Source organism: Aedes albopictus, chromosome 3, assembly GCF_035046485.1.
Source record: "Aedes albopictus strain Foshan chromosome 3, AalbF5, whole genome shotgun sequence".
NCBI classification, from domain to species: domain Eukaryota; kingdom Metazoa; phylum Arthropoda; class Insecta; order Diptera; family Culicidae; genus Aedes; species Aedes albopictus.
The window spans coordinates 312,038,771-312,059,916 of NC_085138.1; the positions used below are offsets into that span (position 1 = coordinate 312,038,771).

The 21,146-nt window shown below is 37.0% G+C and overlaps 1 protein-coding gene across 6 annotated transcripts in view; it reads right to left on the reverse strand.

Moving 5' to 3' along the window:
- The window catches only part of LOC109431036 (alpha-catulin), a 451,899-nt gene that overhangs the window by 122,373 nt on the left and 308,380 nt on the right, over window positions 1-21,146 (reverse strand). The window lies entirely within an intron of this gene.

Here is a 21,146-nt window from a genome sequence, read left to right on the forward strand (position 1 = left end):
AGTTTCATTGCATTTTGAGATTACTAGATAACCTTCACTGGTTTAGTTTGTTTTTAAAAAAAGACACTGAAAAAATAATAATTTGGACATGAAAAAGTTTTTGTTAGAAAAACTTTTTTTCCTTAAAAGTGCCCATCTTGTGATGTATGGACGGTTGGTAGGGAACATAATTACCTGTCTGGAGACAAAATTTCATCAAAATCAAAAATGGTGTTTTTTTTAAATCAACTTTGAATTTTTAGAAATGATTTTTTTCAGTGTAGGGCTCATTTTGGATTTTTTTCTTAAAATTTGACTTATTTTGTGATAATCACCCATACAACACTTTTTTGTAGGAGTAGTCATTTTTTGATTAAAAACATTTTTAAAAAATCCATAAAAAAAGTTTAGCCCTTTTCAAAAGTCAGTCCAGATAAATTTTGAAGAAACTGAGTATGCAAAGTGGCTTATCTAGTCTTGGTGTACATACCCAGAAAGTTTCATTGTAATCTGAGAGGGTGCTGCCAACTCCGAATACGATTTGGGGCGAAATTCGCCCTATGTTTTAATGACATGAGAAGCATCAATGTATTGTTGATAAACGTTCAAGAGTTCATTAAATTTGATTCACTAGTTTCGGAAATATGACAGTTCAAAAATAAGTTGTCTAAAAATAGTGTTTTACCAGAACAATTCTAGCTTCGCGAAAGATTAGTCAATCGAACTCAAAATTGTACCAATGATGTACATATAGTAGGTGGACAAACAGTCAAAATTTGAGAATTATTTATGCTTTCTATGAAAAGTTACAGCGTTCTGAACTTTTTTGTGAGAGAAAAAAAGTTGCCTATCCCAAACATGATGCTGTCCTCGGCAAAGTTCTTCAGCAAGCTCAGAACTATCTGATAGTGAAGTCTTTGGGTTGAGATCTATCCGCTTGGTGGCGCCTTGGGTCTGAAAAAATCAAATACGTATATCTCGATACCCCGATCTGCGGACCCTACGCAGAGTGCGGAACTGGAGACAAACAGCCATGGACCGAGTGGAATGGAGGCGGCTACTATGTACAGCAGAGGCCACCCCGGCCTTAGCCTGACCGGTAAGGTAAGGTATATCTCGATACCCTAATGCAAAACCAGCATGCGGTTTTCAGCAAAGTTGATCAGCAGACTAAGAACTATCTGGTAATGGCGTCTCTGGTTCGAGAACCGTCCGCTAGATGGCGCCAGTATCAAAAATGTTAAAACTTCTATATCCCAGAATCCTGATAAGACAGAATGATGCCGTCTTCAACAAAGTTCTTCAGCAAGCTAAAAACTGTTTAATAGTTGAGTCTTTGATGCGTGGTGGCACCTTGTGTAAAATATTTAATTACGTATATCTCGATACTCTAATCAGCTAAAAGCATGGCATTTTCTGCAAAATTGTTAGTCAGGTTGAGATCTATCCGGCAATGGTGACGCTATGTGACACCAGCAATCAAAACGTTCAAATAATTTTATCTCAACATTCTTTTATCTTTTATCTCAACATTTTATCTCAAATAAATAAAAAACATCAAGCACATTATTCCGGAAGTTAAGAGAAAATAAGACGTATCTGGTGTCCTTGGTTATCAAATATCAGATTATTCGATAGGTTCCGTCTAGATAAAAAAAATACTTGTATGAGCACCCTAATGAACAAGAAGTATTACGTTCTCAGCATAGTCTTTCAGCAAGCTAAGAGCTATTTAGCAGGATAGTAAGTGGTCGAGTACGGTGGTGCAAGAGGCAATACTGTTACACCGTCTTCGACCCCCTGCAGTGTCTGTGGGAATTTCTGCATGAATTTTTCCGGGAATTTTCCAAAAAAATCCTCTGAGAATTTCTCAAGAACTTCATCAAGGAATTTCCTCAGGAAATCCTCCGGGAATTTTTAAAGGACATCCTCAAGAAATTCCTCTAGGACTCCCATCAGGAATTCCTTCGATAATTTCACCAGGAATTCTTCTGGAAATTTTTCCAAGAATTTCTCCGGGAGTTTCTCCAGAAATTCCTCCGGGAACCTTTCCAGGAATTCTTCCGAGAACCTCTCCAGGAGTTCTACCGTATTTTTTTCAGGATATCCACCGCGAATTTCTCCGAGAATTTCTCCAGGAATCACTTCGGGATTCTTTTCAGGAGTTCCTCCGGGAATATCTCCGGCAATGTCACCAGGAATTTCTTCAGGAAATCCTATAGGAATTCTTCAGGAGAATTTCTTCAGGAAATCCTTCCAACATTCCTCCTGCAATTCCACTGGAAATTCCCTTACTTCCTCTATTAATTTCTCCGGAAATTCCTCTAGGACTCTCATCAGGGATTCCTCCGATAATACCTTCGTTAATTCTCTCGGGATTTTTCGAGGAATTCCAACGGGTATATCTCCAGGAATTACCCCGAACATTCCTCCAGGAATTCCCTCCGGGGATTCCTCAGGAATTTTCTCCGGAGATTTCTCCAAAAATTCCATCCAGGGAACGAAGGAGGATTTCCGGAGGAAATTTCCAGAGGAATGGCTTTAGGAATTCTAGGAGAAGTTCCTAGAGAAATTTCCTGGGGAATTCCTGGAGAAAGTCCTGGGGAAATTCTCAGAAGAATTCCTGGCGAAACTCATAGAGGATTTCCTGTAGAAAATTCCGCAAGATTTCCTGAAGCAATTTCCGGAGGAATTACAGAAGAATCCCCGGAGGAATTCCAGAAGGAACTCTTAAAAGAATTCCTGGAGGATTTTCTGGAAGATTTCCTGAAAAAAATCCCAAAACAATTCCTAGAGGATTTCCTGGAGAAATTCCCGGAGACATTTCCGGAGAAATCGCTTGAGAAATTATCGGAGGTATTCCTGGAGAAATTCCTGAAGAAGTTTCCGAAAAAACTCATGGACCAATTCCTGGAGAAATTCCCGGAGATTTCCAGGAATGATTCCTGAGAAAATTCTTTGTGAAATTCCCGGGGGATATCATGGAAACAATTCCGGTGAAATTCCGAGAGAGATTCCCAGAATAATCTCTGGAGAAATACCCGGAGCAATTCCTGGAAAAAAATCCCAGGAGAAGTCCTGGAGAAATTACCGAAGGAATTCCTGGAGGAATCACCGGAGAAATTCCTGATGAGAGTCCTTGAATTCCTGGAGGAAGTCCTAAAAAGATTCCCAGTGGAATTCCAGGAGAAATTTGGGAACGAATTCCTGAACCCTGGAGGAATCACCGGAGAAATTCCTGATGAGAGTCCTTGAATTCCTGGAGGAAGTCCTAAAAAGATTCCCAGTGGAATTCCAGGAGAAATTTGGGAACGAACTCCTGAAGAAATTCCTACTGGAATTTCTGGAGAAATTCTCGGAGGAATTCCTGGAGAAATGCTTGGAAGAATTCCTGTAGAACATCCCGCAGGAATTCCTGAAGATATTCCCAGAGAAATTCCCGGAGAAACTCATGAAGGAATTCCTGGGGAAATTCTTAGTGAAATTTCCGAAGGAAATCTGAATAAAAAATCCGGAAGAATTCCTAAAAAAACTCCCGAAGGAATACCTGGAAAAAAATCCCAGAATGATTCCTGGAGAAATTACCGAAGGAATTCCTGGAGAAATCTCCGGAGGAATTCCTAATGGGAGTCCTAGAGGAATTCTTGCATTAATTTCCGAAGGAATTCCTGGGTAAATTTCCGGTGGAATTTCTGAAGAAATCCTTGATAGATTTCCGGAAGAATTTCTGGTGGATTTCCTGAAGGGTTTCACGGAGGAATTTCTGGAGGATGTCTTAGAGGAATTCCTGGAGGATTTCCTGGAGAAATGCCTGGGTGAAATTCTTGAGGAATTCGCGGAGGAAATCCTGGAAAATTTTCCGGAAGAATTCCTGGCTAAATTCCCGGAAGAAATCCTGGAAAAAATCCCGGAAGAATTCTTATAGAAATTCCCACAGATATTCCCGGAAGGAAAACGGACAAAAATAAGAATAATGGGGTGACAAAATTTGTCTGCAGGGGGTCAAAGGCGGTGTAAAAGTATTACATCTTGCACCACCGTACTCAATCGTCTAATAGCTCTTAGCTTCGAGCTTCTGGAAAAGAAAGAAAAGGCTGTCCGTTCGGCTGGAGCTCTCCTCTTTGTGCGTATCGACCGCAAATCTCTAGCTGCAGTTTCCACTGGAAATGTTAATGATAATGTTAATTCAAGCTGTAATTTGTTTTGGGAAAAACTTGAAAATAAGAAGACTCAGAATGACGAAAATGTTATTCTTATTCTTATTCGATAAACCGGGGCTTCAACCAACTAAGCCACAGAACAGGTAACAATTCTACGAAAATGAAAGCCAAACTGACTCCGAGCCCACACTCCTGAACACTCCTGTGTTATTGTAGTTTCTAGCTTTTATATGTCATATTTCAGATTAATGTTTTAACTTCTAGTTTTTATCTTTAAGTTTCTAGTTTAAGTGTTTGCAGCTTACTGTTTGTAGTTCGCACCTTTGTGCAGAAATTGGCACGGTTTAACTTTCGACGAAAACTGTCAAGTCCCTGGAGTGAAGCACAGCATACAATTTTATGAATTCAGCACCTCTTATCTGCAGTAGACAGAAAGGCGCACACACACAAACACCCGCCACAACGGAGCTTGCCTGCCGTAAACAAGCTCGAGGAACAATAAATTCTAAAACGATATTGGCTGTGTATGATTTTCCGCTCCGCTTTTCCCCTCATCTCGCACATGAAGTGGGTGGAGAACGGAAAAACTGAATGTTTATCAAGCGCAAGACTTTTTCCGAACTCGCTGAAACTGTAGAGTGTAGAGTGTGAAAGGGAGCTTCTATAAAAGACTGACGGTGGAAGTACGGACGGAGGCAGCAACAGGACCGGGAAGGAGCAACAGAGTGCTGTTGGTGATGACGGCGCTTCATATGAGCGTCGTCTGGCTGGGCTGTGGTGGCAGAATGCAATGGAAGTATGGAACTTTTCCACACCCAGACAATTGGTTGCAATAGGTTTTGAATTCAATATTATAAAAGGAGGGAATCTGCATGTGCTTGTGTGTGTGCTCAGATAAAGTATGAAAAGTGAGACTTCTTCTGCACCATTGAGCATTTTCCAGTCAAAAGGGTTCTGTGGTGCTGTGTTTCTATCTGTTTGTGATGCGTTCATTCATCCATACGGAGATTGTTGAATGCTTATACTATTTTGTATCATTCATTACAATACGTGTCGCTTTATCTTTACCTAACATTTTATCTTTTGACTTCTTTATTTATTATCTTTTTTCTTCTAACTTCTCGCTTCTATATATAGTTTTTTTTTTTATTTTCCTGTCATCTTTTTTTTTATTTTTGTGTGTTTAAGACCTCACTTTTCCTACGTTATTCTTTTTCAACTTTTTCACCTAGCTAGAAATAGAACTTTTATCCAATATTAATCAGCAGAACAGCACTTCCAAATTCCCAAATTATGTCTATTCTCGTAACGTCAATGACTAACAGAAAGTTGTTGATTTCTTCCTCTCCATTGAACCACCCTACCCACAGTCAGTGTCATGGTTGCAAAGACAAAGTTTATCATCGATTTTCGCACACTTTGAGAGCGATTCAATCGAGCGAAACTTTGTCTTCGGTCTGTTTTCGGCTCACTTCCGGCGAACTGCTTAGCGATATAAAAATTTGTCACGGATCAAGCGAACCGTCGACGGGCCTCTAATTTCGGATATTTTATTTACCGATTTTATTATGACGGGCAGGATGTTTCGGGCAAGTTTTGCCCAGTAAGGGTTGCTAGCAATTCGCCGGAGAAAGCCTGTCAAGCTGAATTCGTTCCACTAGCAGTAAATCTTGTGTAGCTGTGGTGGCTTCTTTTGTGGTTTTTCTCACTCGTTTCTTTCTATGGAGTATTACTGGAAGAAGCTAAGATGACGCAGACAGCAGATCCTCCGACCACCATCCAACGTGATTTATGACAGCGTGGAACATCAACTGGCAACCAAGACAGAGTAACCATTTTGTTCATGTTTTATAGTACTAGATTATTGGCTCCGATTCGTTCAAATTACTCCAAGCAGGTTTGGATCTTTCTACTGTACTTGAAGCACCCAGTGATAGTAAAATATGGTCCATTTCGGTCAGCAGTAACAATGAATAGCCTCAATTGGAAATAATCAACTACGCACTGATAACGAATGTAGGATTGATTCGAAGCATTTCTTTCAACAAGTTCGCCGAATCGGAAACCCAATCGGAAGTTGCTTCTGCTCTATGGTTGTTGATTGATGGTACCCAGAAAAACCCGCTCCAGTCCTGAAGAGCACAAAGTAACGAATATTTATGATTCCGATCATCGAGAGCAGGAATGATTTCTCCACTTCATTTGGCTCTTACTGTGGAATCGGGATACACTCATATACCTACACAACCATATCCCAGAGAGATCTTGCCCAACGAACTGTCGTCATCCATCAGGATGTCGGGAAAACCGTATCTGTCGGAATTCCGGGAAATGACTTGAGCGGATCACACAAGGGTGTTGACATTTTTCCCTTTTCTCGGGACTGTGACGACGATGATGATGGAAGGACATACCGCTCGTTCTGCTCATGCATCAGTCAATAGCTGTACTGTACAACGAACGGAGCTTAGGATGGTCTTACAGGAGCTCATAATTCATGTCACCCGACAGTTTCAAAGTTTTTCTATTAAAACTCGTTGAGTCGAGTGGAATTCTTCGTCCCGATATGGTGGTATTTATTCATGCGAAAAGCTACGCGCTGTCAAAACAAAGAAGAGTTATGCGTTCGGTGTGATTGATGCGCATTTTGGAATATGTGCCAAAAGTGTTATTTCCGAACTTGTATGGCAATATAAAAATGTTACATAGCAAACATTGGTTACATTGGATTACTGCAGGATTCCCCTGAAAACTCATCCAGGGATTCCTTTAGAATTGCCTCTAGAGATTGCTCCAGGAATTCCTTAAGGAATTCTTCTAGAGATTCCTCCGTTAATCCCTACAGGCATTCCTTAAGGATATCCTTCAGGGATTTCTCGAAGAATTTCTGCAGGGCGTAACTCGAAAATTCCTTCTGTGATTCTTTTTGAAGCAATTTACTTTATAAATTTCTCCTAAGATTCTCACAGAAACTCCTCTTCTTGAGTTTTCTTCAAGAATTCCATCTTGCATTCTTTTAGGAATTACAGGGAATAGTCAAAATGTTTGGGATAGGTAACTTTTTTTCTCCCACAAAAAAAAAAATCAACATGCTGTAACTTTTCATAGAGTGCATCAAAAAATCTCAAATTTTGACTGTTTGTCAACCTACTATATGTGCATCATAGGTACAAAATTTGGGCTCCATTGATTAGTTTTTCACGAAGTTAGAACCGTTCGTGTAAAACACTATTTTTCAGACAACTAATTTTTGAACTGTCATATCTCGGAAACCAGTGAACCGAATTGAATGAATTTCTTAACGTTTATCAACAATATATTGATACTTAATACGACGTTATAAAATGTAATATTTTCTCACGGCGAATTAAGTTATACCGGATTAAAACTTTTACCCATATAGAAGAAAATAAGTCAAATTTACAATACCACACAAACATTATTAAATGTGTTCTTCGTTCAATCTAAATAGGTTCTAATGTATCTAATTAGAGATAATTTGAGAACAGAAGTGGAAAATCTTTGAATATCAACACTAAATTTTATTGACATTGATGTAAAAAAATTACATTTTTTCGAGAAAAATCCATAAAGTGTCAATCCATAACAACTTTTTTCAACGTTTAAAAAGTACCTATGTTTTAATAGTTTGTTAAGCATTTACATATTGTTAGTGTACGTTCAAAATTTCATTCAATTCGGATCACTGGTTACCGAGATATGACAACTCAAAAATGAGTTGTCTAAAAAATAGTGTTTTACCCGACCGGTTCTAACTTTGCGAAATTTTAATCAATACAGCCCAAATTTGTACCAATGATGCACATATAGTAGGTTGACAAACAGTCAAAATTTGAGATTTTTTGATGCGCTCTATGAAAAATTATAGCATGTTGAACTTTTTTGTGAGAGAAAAAAAAGTTGCCTATCCCAAATATTTTGACCATCCCCTGTATTTAATTGATTCAGTACTTCCTCCATGAACTGTTAAGGGATAACCTTAAGAATTCCTCTTGTGATTGCTTCCAGGATTCCTTCTGGAGTTTCTTCAGGAACTCTTCTAAGGATTCCTCAAAAATTTCTCCAAGAATTCCATCTGCGATTTCTTCAGGACATATTCCTGGTATTCTTCTACGAATACCTTAAAAGATCCACGAATTTCTTAAGAAATTCCTCTAGGGAATTCCTCCAGCAATTCATCCAGAGATTCTTCCAGAATTTCCTCTAGATAATTCTCTAAAGGTTTATCCGGGAGTTCCTCTGAAGATACCTTCAGGAATTTCTACAGACATTCCTTTAGGACATCCTGCAGGGATCCCTCCAAGAATTCCTCCAGGGCTTCCGCAATGCATTTCATTAGGACTTGCTCCAGGCACTCCTCCAGTAATTGCCTCCGGGATTCTTCCGAGATTTCCACCAGGAATTCCTACAGAAATTTATACAGGAATTTTTCAAGGGATTTCTCCAACGATTTTTTTCCAGACACTCCTACTGGAATTTCTCCATAGATTTCTCCAGGAATAACTTCAGGTAATCCCCCAAGAATTCCAGCAGGAATTCTCCTAGGCATTCTTCAAGGCATTCTCCCAGGGATTCCTGCTTGGAATCTTGCAGAGTTTTTTCCAGTAATTTTCTAAGCGATTTCTTCAGGAATTCCACCAGATATTCCTTCAGAAATTGCTTTAGGGACTCCTCCAGAAATTCCCCAGGAGTTCTTCCAGGGCTTCAGGAATTCTTCCTGGGATTCCTCCAGAAATCCATGCAGGTATTCCTTCAGGGTTTTATTCAGGAATTCCTCCAGAAATTCCTTCAGGGGTTCCTCCAGGAATTTCACCAGGAATTGGTCAAGGAGTTTCATCAAAAATTATGTCAGCAATTCATCCAGGAATATATCCAGGAAATCCTTCAGAGGTTCCTTCAGAAATTCTTCCAGGATTTTCTCTAGAAATACCTTGTGAATTTTTTCCGGGAATTCTTCCAAAAAATGTTCCGAATTTTCCTCCAGGAAAGGGATTCTACCAGAATTCTGCTAAAATTTCCTCCAGGAACTTCTTCAGGGATTTTTCCAGGGATTTCTCCACGAATTTCTTCAAGGATTCGAAGATTTCTCCTGGAATGTCTCTAGAAATTCAGGATTTTTTTCAGAAATGCCTCTCGAGATTCCCCAAGAATTTCATCCAGTAATTGTTGTAAGAATTCCTCTAGAAATTCGTTCGTGGATTCCTCCAGCAATTCCCAAAAGAAAACCTTCAGGAATTTCTCCAGGAACTCCTCCAGGAAATTCTACAGGAATTCCTTCAGCATTTTTTTTTTGGAAATTGGTCCAGGAATTGCTCCTGGGCATTCTTCAGAAATTATGTCAGCAATTTCTCCAGGAATTTTTCCAGAAAATCTTCTGGGGATTTTTTCTGAAATTCTTCCATGAAATTCTCTAGGAACAGCCTCAGGATTTTTCCAGGAATTTTTGCAAGCATTTCTCTAGAATTTTCTCCTGAGATTCCTTCATGAACTGCTTTAGGGATTCCGTCAGGAATTTCTCCACGAATTTCTCCAGGAATTTTCCTTCGAAGATTCCTCCAGAAATTTCTCCAGATAATCCTCCAGAAATTGCTTCAGGGATTCCTCCAGGTATTTCTGCACGAATTTCTCCAGGGATATTCATGGAGATTCTTCCAAGTGTTCACGCAGGAAATCTTGCTGAAATTTCTCAAAGGTTTTTTGTCAGAAATTTCTCTCACAATTTCTCCCAGAATTCCTCTAGAGATTTTTCCAGAAATGGCTCCGGGGATTGCTCCAAGAAACTTCTATAGAAATTTCTCCAGGAATTCCTGCTGCGTCTCATCCAAGAACTCCTCCAAGAATTTGTTCAGAAGATTACCTGGAATACCTGGATTTTCCAGGCGTCTTTCTAGATATTTTCCCAGGAATTGCTTCGGCCTCAGCGAGAAGAACTCCAAAAACTCCTCCAATGAATCCTCAAAAATATATCTAGGATTTCTTCTAGAATTTCTTCTGAAATTTTTTCATAGATCTCTTCAGAAGTTTATCTAGGTATTCCTCTCATAATTTATACAGGAATTTCTTCAGATTTACTTTCAGTAATTCTTTCAGGGATTCTTTCTTCTGGGAATTCCTCCAGAATTCCTCCAAGGATTTTACAGGGAATTCCTATAGGAATTGCTTCAGGGATTCATCCAGATGTTTGTTCAGGGATTTATCCAGGAAGACTTCCACGGATTTCTCTGGGAATTCTTCCAGGGATTGCTCAAGGAAATCCTCTCAGGGTTTCTTCAGAAATTCATTCAAGTCAGTGAAAAATAATGCACTAGTAAATAAAATTCCTTAATTTTCCAGAAATTGGTCACCGAGACCAGCACCACGTTGATTTATGTAGGTCAAGCGAGCTTTTTAACGTATTGTACAAAACACAACAGAATGACTGCTAAAGGATTAAATAATGCTTTGAGAATATAATGTTATTAATTTCACCCTGTTGCGTTTAGTTATATAAGTAGGCACAAATTTGTTAAGGATGCTTGCCCCCCCCCCCACCTGATCGAAAAACAGGCTTCGCCCTTGTCCGCCTTTTTCTTGAGTTATTTTGCTTTGGGTTTTCACCCAAACTTCTTCCAGAAATTTTTAAAGCAATCGCTGCAGGATTAAAAAAAAAACAGAGAATTTTCCATAAAAAAAACTGATGGAAAAACTTTTTAAAGAAATTTCTGAAAAAAAATCCATGAAGAATTATTATTATTATTATTATTATTATTATTATTATTATTATTATTAGTTTTATTGTGGAGCAGGCGGACCTGGTGTGATAGTTAGAACACTTGATTATCACGCCGAGGACCTGGGATCGAATCCCACTCCCGACAAACTCGCAAAATGTGTGAGTTCTTCCTTTGGAAGGGAAGTAAAGCGTGGGTCCCGAGATGAACTAGCTCCTCCTCTCCTCTTCTTGGCGTAACGTCCTCACTGGGACAAAGCCTGCTTCTCAGCTTAGTGTTCAATGAGCACTTCCACAGTTTTTAACTGAGAGCTTCCTCTGCCAATGACCATTTTGCATGTGTATATCGTGTGGCAGGCACGAAGATACTCTATGCCCAAGGAAGTCAAGGAAATTTCCTTTACGAAAAGATCCTGGACCGACCGGGAATCGAACCCGTCACCCTCAGCATGGTCATGCTGAATACCCGTGCGTTTACCGCCTCGGCTATATGGGAGATGAACTAGCCTAGGGCTAAAAATCTCGTTAATACAGATAAAAAAAATAAAACAAAATTAGCTTTATTAGGGAGATTTTTAGCCCTATTCATGAAGAAATTAAAAAAAATCTAAAGCAAAATCCCTGTAAAAATTTAAGAAACATAACAATGGACTTCCTACAAAAAGCCTAGGTAAGCTTCTATGAATATACTTCAAAAACACTCTTGAGATGTTTCTTTAAGAATTCCTGTAAAAATACATAACAAACATTTCTAAATTATTTCCTTAAAAAAATCGTGGAATATTTCATATGGGAAATGTTGGAGTAATTTCAAGGGGAATACATGGAGGAATAGGTGGAGGAAATCCTGAAGAATCTCTGTATGAATTCCTGCAGGTATGTCTGGAGGGATTCTTGCCTGATTTTCTGGATAATTCCCTGGACACGTTCCTGTGGGAATTTTCATAAGTATCTTTTGAGCAATTCCTGTACAATTCTTGAAGAAATCCTTTACCAATAGTGTTTTTCAATTTAAAAAAAATCGATTTTTAAACTTAATACGAAACAGCACCTTTTTTGAGCCACTGCGATATATGAAGAAAGCACAGGAGAAAGTTTTCAAAATTCCCTGAGAGAATTTCTGAAAAAGCCGCTGAAGGAGTTTTTGTAAGAAATCTTGGTAGGTTTAAGGACAAAATTCAAGGGTTCTTTTTTTTTTCAAGGAATGCATGGAACAATTTCAGAAGAAATACACAGATGATTGGACGAGTTTATTGAGGAATCTCTTCATAAATTTCCAAAAGAATCTCCAGGATTTTCTAAAAAAATCCTGATTGAAATTATTGAGAAGACTTTTGAAGAATTTTTAAAGAAGTCCGTGGAATATTTTCTAAATAAATACTGGGAGCAATTTTTTTTAGAAAATCTGAACTTCAGACTTTTTGAAAAGTCTGTGGATGGTTTCCTGAATGAAACCTTGTATGGATTTCTGAAAGAAAGCAATGAGGATCTTCTGAGGAAACTCCCTTAGAGGCTTTTCTAGAGGAATTCTGGGAGATATATTTTAGAGGACCCTCTGGAAGAAATTCTGTAAAAAAATCAAGAAGAATTTCTTACGCAACCAATGGAATGGAAGGTTTCATAATGGAGTTCTCAAATTTATTTCAGAAATAATTGATAAATTTTGGAAAAAAAATCGAAAGAAAACTTTGACTTTTATAATAGAATTCTTGGAAGACTTGCTTAAGGAATTCTTAGAGAAATATCCGAAGGCATTACTGATAATTTCGGTACCGGTAAGAAATCCTTTGGAAACTTCTTTGGAAATTTCTTGAGATACTTCTCCGAAAGTTTTTTTGAGTCACTTGTTTTGGAAATTACTCAAGCAATTCTTTGAACAATTTATTCTTACACTTTTTCAGTGATTCTATCTTTTATCTGATTTCTTAGTAAATTCATTAGGTCAATCCGAAAATTCGAGAATTCTCGAATGAAATTATTCAAAGCATTTCTAGGAAATTGAGAAAGAATTGGCCAAAATAGACGCCCTATATTTACAAAAATACTTTTTGAATTGATTGCTACAGGAATTACCGAAATAATTTAAATAATTGCCGGAGAGTTATCGAAAGAATGTTTAAGAAATTTCGAAGAGTATTATCATATCGATGCGCATGGGAATTTAGGAAAACATAATAAATGAGCTGTTGAAAAAATTCTAAGAAAATGTCGCCAGAAATCCACAGTTCTGAAGCAATTCTCAAATAATATGCCGAAAGAACAGCGGAAAGAGTTCCCAAAACAACTTATTGAAATGTTTCCAAAGAAATTGCTCATGAAAAAGTCCAGAGCCATTGTCGAGCAAACACATCAAGTTTCAAAGAAATTTTTCGAACAACTTGGTGAAGAAATACTAAAAAATACTAAACATACCTAATATAATTGCAGAAAAAATGTAGAATCCTCACTTCTGTCAAATAACAGTTCATTGAAAGCAAAGCATGACCGAGAAATTTTCAAACTTTGTAGGACATACAGAACTCCGATAGCATTCAAACCGTAATTCACACTAGGTCCACTTTCCACTGTAGTGAATAAATTAACACAATCGCTCCCCAAAGCAAATTTATCGGCCGTTCATGATCCTAATGACGTCATTCAACGAACTATTTCCCATCCCCACTACGAGTCAGCATCCAACAAGAGACGAACGGAACTGTGTGCTGTGCATATTCCGAAGGAAAACCCTCCCGGAGTCTCGAAGAGGCCCAACTAACCAACAACAGTAGTGGAGTGTGGATCTATTGTTACCATTGTTGGCTTCGGTCGCTTTGTAGTGCCGTGACGTGCCGTGCCCCGACGACTACTGCTGCTAAAAACTTATGCCGAACACCAACCGGAATACCATCACGGTGATGGTGGTGCTACCGCCCCATCCTAACCATCCGAGATCCCTTGGAGAGTAATTGGAAAGTGTCATTTGCTTCGGGCTTGTTTTCCTTCGCCGGTGTGCCGGCCGTGCCAGCCTGAGCCAAGTCCGTCCGACACCGAGGAAAATTTGACTTTTGCTTGGTGGGATATTTGAAAGAAGTGGAGTTTATTCGGTCGTGGATATCTTGGCTGGCAATTTCTGCCAGTGCAGCGTCGTCATGGAGGAAATACGGTGCAGCTGCAGGTCTGAAGAGAATGTCACAAACAATGCAACTATTTTAATTCCTGTCTCCAGTGGTTGGGGAAGATGGTTCAAAATGTTTCCAATGTTCTGAGTTTCTAAGATGATCAAATATTTGTAAACTTGGACAATCATCTTCTTCTTTTTCTTTATGACTCTACGTCCCCACTGGGACTTGGCCTGCCTCGCTTCAACTTAGTGTTTTTGAGCACTTCCACAGTTTCTAATTGAAGGGCTTTCTTTACCTGCCATTGCATGAATTTGTATATTGTGAGGCAAGTACAATGATACACTATGCCCAGGGAGTCGAGAAAATTTTCCCAAACGGAACGGGAATCGGACCCGCCGACTTCGGATTGGCGATCCATAGCCTTAAACCACTAGGCTATCTGGAGAACCCAATTGGAAAATCAGGTTGCTTCGCAATTCTGTTGCTAAGGGACGCTAGTGAAAATGAAACAAATGTGCATTTTCAACCTGCTCTTTCTCGCGATCCAAATAAGATAAAAAGTTCAAGTCAAGCAACATCTGGTCTACATTCAGTGTCACTGGTGTCATCAAGGTTACTCCAAGTTACTCACTGAGTAACCAGCTCTTGAGATAAAAGAATATTTCCCTACCAGTATGAGCGCCCAAGGATGTAGGGTAATCCCCGGAAATAACTCTAAGGAATCCTCAAAAAATCTATCGAAGATTGATATGCAAATTTTTTCAAAGAATTTCTAGAGATTATTTCAGACATTTCGCTAGCTATTTCTCAAAAGGTAAGTTGAGAAAATCTTGCAGGGAAAGCTTCAGAATTTCATACACGAATTTCTTCTGAAATTCTTTGAAAGATTCCTCCAGACATTTATCAAAAGATGCATTTGGAAAACAATTCATGGATATCTTCAGACATCACACCATGGATTCCTGTAAAAAAAAAGTTTTCGAAGCAATTCCTTCAGAAAATTTTCCGAAGAATAAAACAAAATCTGCCAAGAAAGCCTATGGAATTCATTAAAGAACTCTTGAGGAAATCCTTACTAACACTGATAATTTATAAGTGTTAGTAAGGATTTCCTTGAGAGCAGTGCTCAAAAATTCATTTCGTCATATCTAAATTCAATCACCTCACGGTGAATATCATTTGGCATTTTTCTAAGGCAATCCGTGACATTTACCATAAATATTTGAAAAATAGCGGTTTTTCCGTGACTTTCTTGCAGAACTGGTCTAGCTGCACAAGTTTTCCATATACCACATTCTCAGGTTCAGCTTCTAAAATGAGCTGTAGGTGGTTGAATTTAGATATGACAAAATTAAATTTTCAGCACTGCTCATAATTACCTTTAAAATTTTCTCCAAAAATTTCAAGAGATCACCCAAAAAATAATTAAAGAACTCTTATACCAAACATCTTTTGAATTCCCTCCGGAATCGTTCTACAGTTTCCTTTAGAAAGTCTTAAAAAAATCATTCTCAAAATTCTTCAGAAATTTCTCAAAATTCTTCGCAAATTTCTCAAAATTTCTCAAAATTCTTCAGCGATTTATGTCTTCAGAAAATCAAAAGTTCAGAATTCCTTTAAAAAATATCCATGGACTGCTTTAGTAAATATTCCACAGAAATTTTTTTGGTAATTCTTCCAAAGTTTTCTTCAGAAAATTCCCTAAAAGTTTCCTGAAGATTCCTTTGTTCAATTTGTTTAAGGATAACATCAAGAAGTCTTCTATAAATTGCTTCCAAAATTGATATACGGATGTTTTTAGATGGTTTCCTTCTGAAATTCATTAGAAAACTCATCCAGAAATGATTTGATGTAGGAATTCTGGTTAGGAATTTTGTTTAAGAGTTCCATTGAAAATTCTCGCCGGAATGTGTCCAGGAGCTTCTTCAGGGGTTAATCCAGAAAATGCTGCATGATTCCCTCCAGATATTTCTCCGTCTTTTCACATTTCGCAGCGGATTTTTTGAGGATTTTGTTTAGAAATGTTTCCTACGAATTTCTACAGAAATTTATTTAGAAACATCTCAAAAGTTTTTCAATCTTTACAGAAACTTATCCGGGCGTTTTTTTTTTTAAGTTTTCCTAGAAAAATTCTTTCACAAATGGCAGACAATTAAACGTTCCATAATAAATACAAAATTTCCCATAAATAATTCGAAAAGTCCCAGTGAAGAAACAGGGGTGTAAGCAGTAATAAATAACAAAAGTTCCATAAACAAATAGAAAAATGCATAAATAAATCAAAAGTTTCCATAAATAATTGATTTTTGAGCAATTAAAAACGTCAAAAATGCAATGAATAAATCAACTGTTGCAATAAAAAAAGCCAATTTTCCCACCAAATAACTTCGAATTTTCCATAAATAAATCCGATTTTTTCATAATAAATTAGAAAATTCACAATAAAAAAATATCGAAAAAGCAATAAAAAATTCAAAAAATGCAATAAAAAATGACGAAATTACCCATGAAAAACAAATGCAGAAAAGTATGAGACAGTGAAATGCTGAATCGCACTTATATGACTGAATCGACTGAAAAGCTTGCGCAACTATGATTGCAATTTACCGAGCAATTGCTTGCTGTCCGAACTCGCTATCGCTCGTCGGACCTAAAAAAGGGATAACATCTATGTTTGCATTATACCGGGCAAATTCTTGAATCTATGGTTTGCCTAGAACCGAATCGATGCAGTTGCGGTGCATCGGATATCGGAAACTTCGGCGGCCTTCTGCCGCCTCAGTTCCTCAATCCTCTATGCGGCTTCGCCGCATGGTCTATGTAATTTTTGGCTCAAAATGCATTTACGTTTATTGCTCGTTTTTCGACATTTATTGATAATTTATTTTTTTGTTATTGCACTTTTTGAATTATTTATTGCTTTTAAGATATTTTTTTATTGTGAATTTTCTAATTTATTATGGAAAAATCGGATTTATTTATGGAAAATTCGAAGTTTTTTGGTGGGAAAATTGGCTTTTTTTATTGCAACAGTTGAATTATTCATTGCATTTTTGACGTTTTCAATTGCTAAAAAATCAATTATTTATGGAAACTTTTGATTTATTTATGCACTTTTCTATTTGTTTATGGAACTTTTGTTATTTATTACTGCTTACACCCCTGTTTCTTCACTGGGACTTTTGGAATTATTTATGACGAATGATCACTTTCTTATGAGTCGTTTATATTTTAGCCTTTCACAAATATGTTCACAAATTGCTTCTTAAAATCAAAAGTTTAGAATTTCTGCGTATATTTTTTTTACGAATTTCTTTATAAATCATTCACAGACTTCTATAGGTATTTTATTGTAGGATCTTCAGGATTTTTTTTCCACTCACGGTTTTTCCTAGGAATTTGTATAGGAAGTTCTTAAAAAAATCCCAGCAGGAAGTTTTCAAGATATTTTTCTAGAGATTCACTCGAAAGCACTTCCTGAGACTAACAGAAATTTAACCGGAAATGTCTTCAAAAAATCTTTCTGAGATTATTTCAGATATTCCCGCTAGGGTTATTTTTCTGATATTCCGACATGGGTACTTGGAAACATATCTTCAGAGACTTCTTCAAAGTTTAAGGGGTTTCTTCAGGAATTTCATAACGGAATTTCTTCAACAATTCATTCATGGAGTTTTACAGAAATTCATCGAAATATTTCTTTAGAACATGCTGCAGAGATTCTTTCGAAAATTCTTCTAAGATATTTTTTTTCTTTCAGAACAAATATTTCTGGGCAGGTCACTAAATAAACTTTTGAAGATACCTCCTTGATTCCTAGAAGAAAAATCATTAGTAATGTCTTGAAAAAATCTTAAAGTAATGTTATGGAAAAATTGCTAAAGATATATCTGGAAGGATTTCTGCATACATTCATAGATAAATTTCTGGAGGAATCTCTTAAAAATGTCTGTCAATTCCTGCAAAAATTGCAGACAAAGGTACTGGAGGAATTCTTGTGTAAATCCGTCAAGAAATTTCTCAGAAAATCTTCAGAGGAACTGCCGGAGATATTTTTGGAGGAGTGTCTTATCCAATTTCTTCGGGAATAATAACAAAAAAATGCCTGAAGATAAAGTCCTAAAAAGAAAATTGATTAAGAAAATCGTATAAAACAAAAAAAAAAACCCACAAAAGAAACATTTTTTTTAAATCTTCTTTATGATTTTTTTGAAAGAATACCTGGAAGAAGAGAAAACCATCTGCAGGTGTTCATAAAAATATTTCTTGATAAATTCTTTGAAAAATGCTTAGGAACAGATTCTGGAATAATTTCGACAGGAACTGCTGAGAGTATCTTTAAAAAAGTTTCTGAAGCATAACTAAAAAAATATGAAAGAGTCCCTGGTTTAAATAAACTCTAAGAAACACTTAGGGGAATACCAGGAGGAACTTTTGGAGAAACTTTAAGAATCTCTTGAATTTGTTTAGAGAATATTCTAAGTAAATGCATGAGGGAATATGGATAAATGGACTAAGACTTGAAGAAAACTCTGAAGAAACAATCCAGAAATGATTCCTGAGAGATCCTGAAAAAAAAAATCTGCATTACTAAGGGAATCCCCGAGGAATTAATTATGAATCTCTAAAACATTCTCCGAATCTCTGTCAAAAATATTATGGAGTTGCATATTTTGAAAAAAATCGTTGGAAGAGCTCCTTAAGAAACTCTTGAAGAAATTTCTAGAATTCTTGAGAAATTTCCGAAATTCTTATAATATCCCTCGGGGAAATTTTAACAAAACTGTTTGATGAGACACATGCAAGAATACATGCACTACCATCGTAGCAATCCTTGAAGGAGTTTCCCAAAATATTGCTAAATGAATCTCAGAAGGAATTTCTGAACAAATTTCCAAAGAAACTCGTGGACTAGTTTCAAGATGCATCGTTTGAGATATTTCTTGAGAAATGATGTTGAAATGAGAGAAAAAGAAATGAGTTCCGGAAAAAATCTCTGAAGGAGTCCCTATATAAATTTTCTAAGAAATTCATGAGCAGAAATGTATTTTAATGGGATACTGGCGCAATCCTTGAAGGAATTATTGCTTGAATCATTATAGGAAATCTTAAAATCTTCTTTGTATAAAACTTTCTGATTTTTTTTGATAAATATTGAATAATCCTTATATAAGTTTCTGCCGGTATCCCCGAAAGTTTTCATGGATGCAATTCTGGAGTAGAACAGGGAAAAGAAGAATTTTTGAAAGAATCTTTCTGAACTCATAGAAGGAATACCTACAAGAATGCCCTAATAGCTATACAGCCATTTTATAGAAAAAACGATATAGTGTTACTCCATTTGTCGTGAAACTTGGTGGATTCATAGTTCTTCGAAAATAATTATACGAATTTTAATTCGTCATAAGGGTGACCAATTTTCAGATAGGGTGGTCCTTAAAATCAAGGCTTTTAAATACTAACCTTTTTTCAAAAAATCATAACTTTTAAACCAGTTGACCGATTTTAAATTCCTTTTTTTTTGTTTCAAAGCTATTGAACTGTAGTAAACACGCTAACCCTCCTTTGGCATTAGTGTGATTTTTTACCCTAACCGCATACTATGCCAGTGAGCTGCTGCCAACGTGATGCAAAAGGAAGGTTAAAGGAACCAAATTGTGTTTAGGTGCAAAAAGCATGCAATTATTTTAGTCTTTTCACGTTTTCAAGGTTTCGAGACCAAAGGGGTACCCTGGTTTTATATTTTTATCAGAAAATTTAGGTTCACGTAACATATGAATAATTAGAGATGTATTTTTTTTTAGTTTTTGAGATATGATTTTTTGAATATAAAGAGTCATAAATTTCAATACTAGCTACTCTAAAATTACCGGATATTGTAAATTCTCATAAAACTATGCCTTGTAATGCTTTTTTTGAGTGATTCCTGATCTTTTTGGTATCCGTAGTAAACTATGAGCAATCTGAACCATCTTCCCCCATGCATTCATCGCGTTTTTCATCTCATGCCCTCTGGCTTGTTCGTTTCCTCTCTGTTGATGGTATTGCACAAATGAGTTTCACGTTTGCGGAATAGTGGAGGATAGAATTGCTTCGGCCGACCGACTAACCGTAGACGTAAACTAACTAAACTGAACTATTGAGTTATGCATCTACGTGTGTGTGTGTTGTAGTGAAGAACAGTCACCATGATCCTGAAGCAGACATTGACCCAATTTTACAGTCTCATTGACAATCTTAGAAGAGCGGTGGAAAATACATAGTAGATGAAAATAATTGTTATATCGTAGTATTGTGTTGAACTTTTTCATGCTTTTTGTCTGAAATGTTTTAGGATACTGCCAAAACCAAATTCTTATTGTTTTGTTAATTGTTTAAGAATGTCACACTCTGCTAATTTTCAAGAAACTTTTATTAGTTTGGTCGTTTCAAATACCATGTTTGTAGTTTCTTATTTACTCTTCGCACAAACTGCGATTTTTGAAGAGCACAGAGATTCTCTCTGTGACCCTGAATGCCATTCAGGTTGGCGCTTCTATGAATGCTGAATTGTTGGTACTCCGATGAATAAAATCATTTTACTTTTTTCCTACAAGTTGTAGACAACAACTGATGCCAACTAAGGTGGTTTGTCTGCTTCTGGAGCACCCTGGAAAGGAACGAAATGTTTGAATACGAGCGAGAACGAACAGACATGTCAATAACGATGCAGACGGTTGTGCAGAAATTGGTAGTTTTTGAACATACTGAATAGATATTTATAGGTGATTTGCACTCGGAATGGTTTGTGGTTTCTAAAATAAATGGTATTGTTAAACTAGCTTATGTTCGTCAGGACTCTGAGTTTGGCCTACGAAGAGGGGGAACGTAAACAATAAAACCATACCGAACTTTGTCAGTGTTTGATTCAATATCTTTTCGGGTAGCGTCTTTCAATAACGTCCCATACGATTGTTTCTTTAAGTTTCAGTAGTACTATATCTCTTAAAAAAATCTCTGATAAAAAGTGAGCTGTATGTGTACTCTATTGAACCTTCTTATGATTCAATGGCTTTGAAGATCAGCCTGTTGTTTTGGTGCCAACAGAACTTTCTTCCTATAAATGCAAACAAAACCAAGGAATTTTGTTTCATATGCACGGCCATAATTCTACTACAAATCACGGAAGCAATAGCA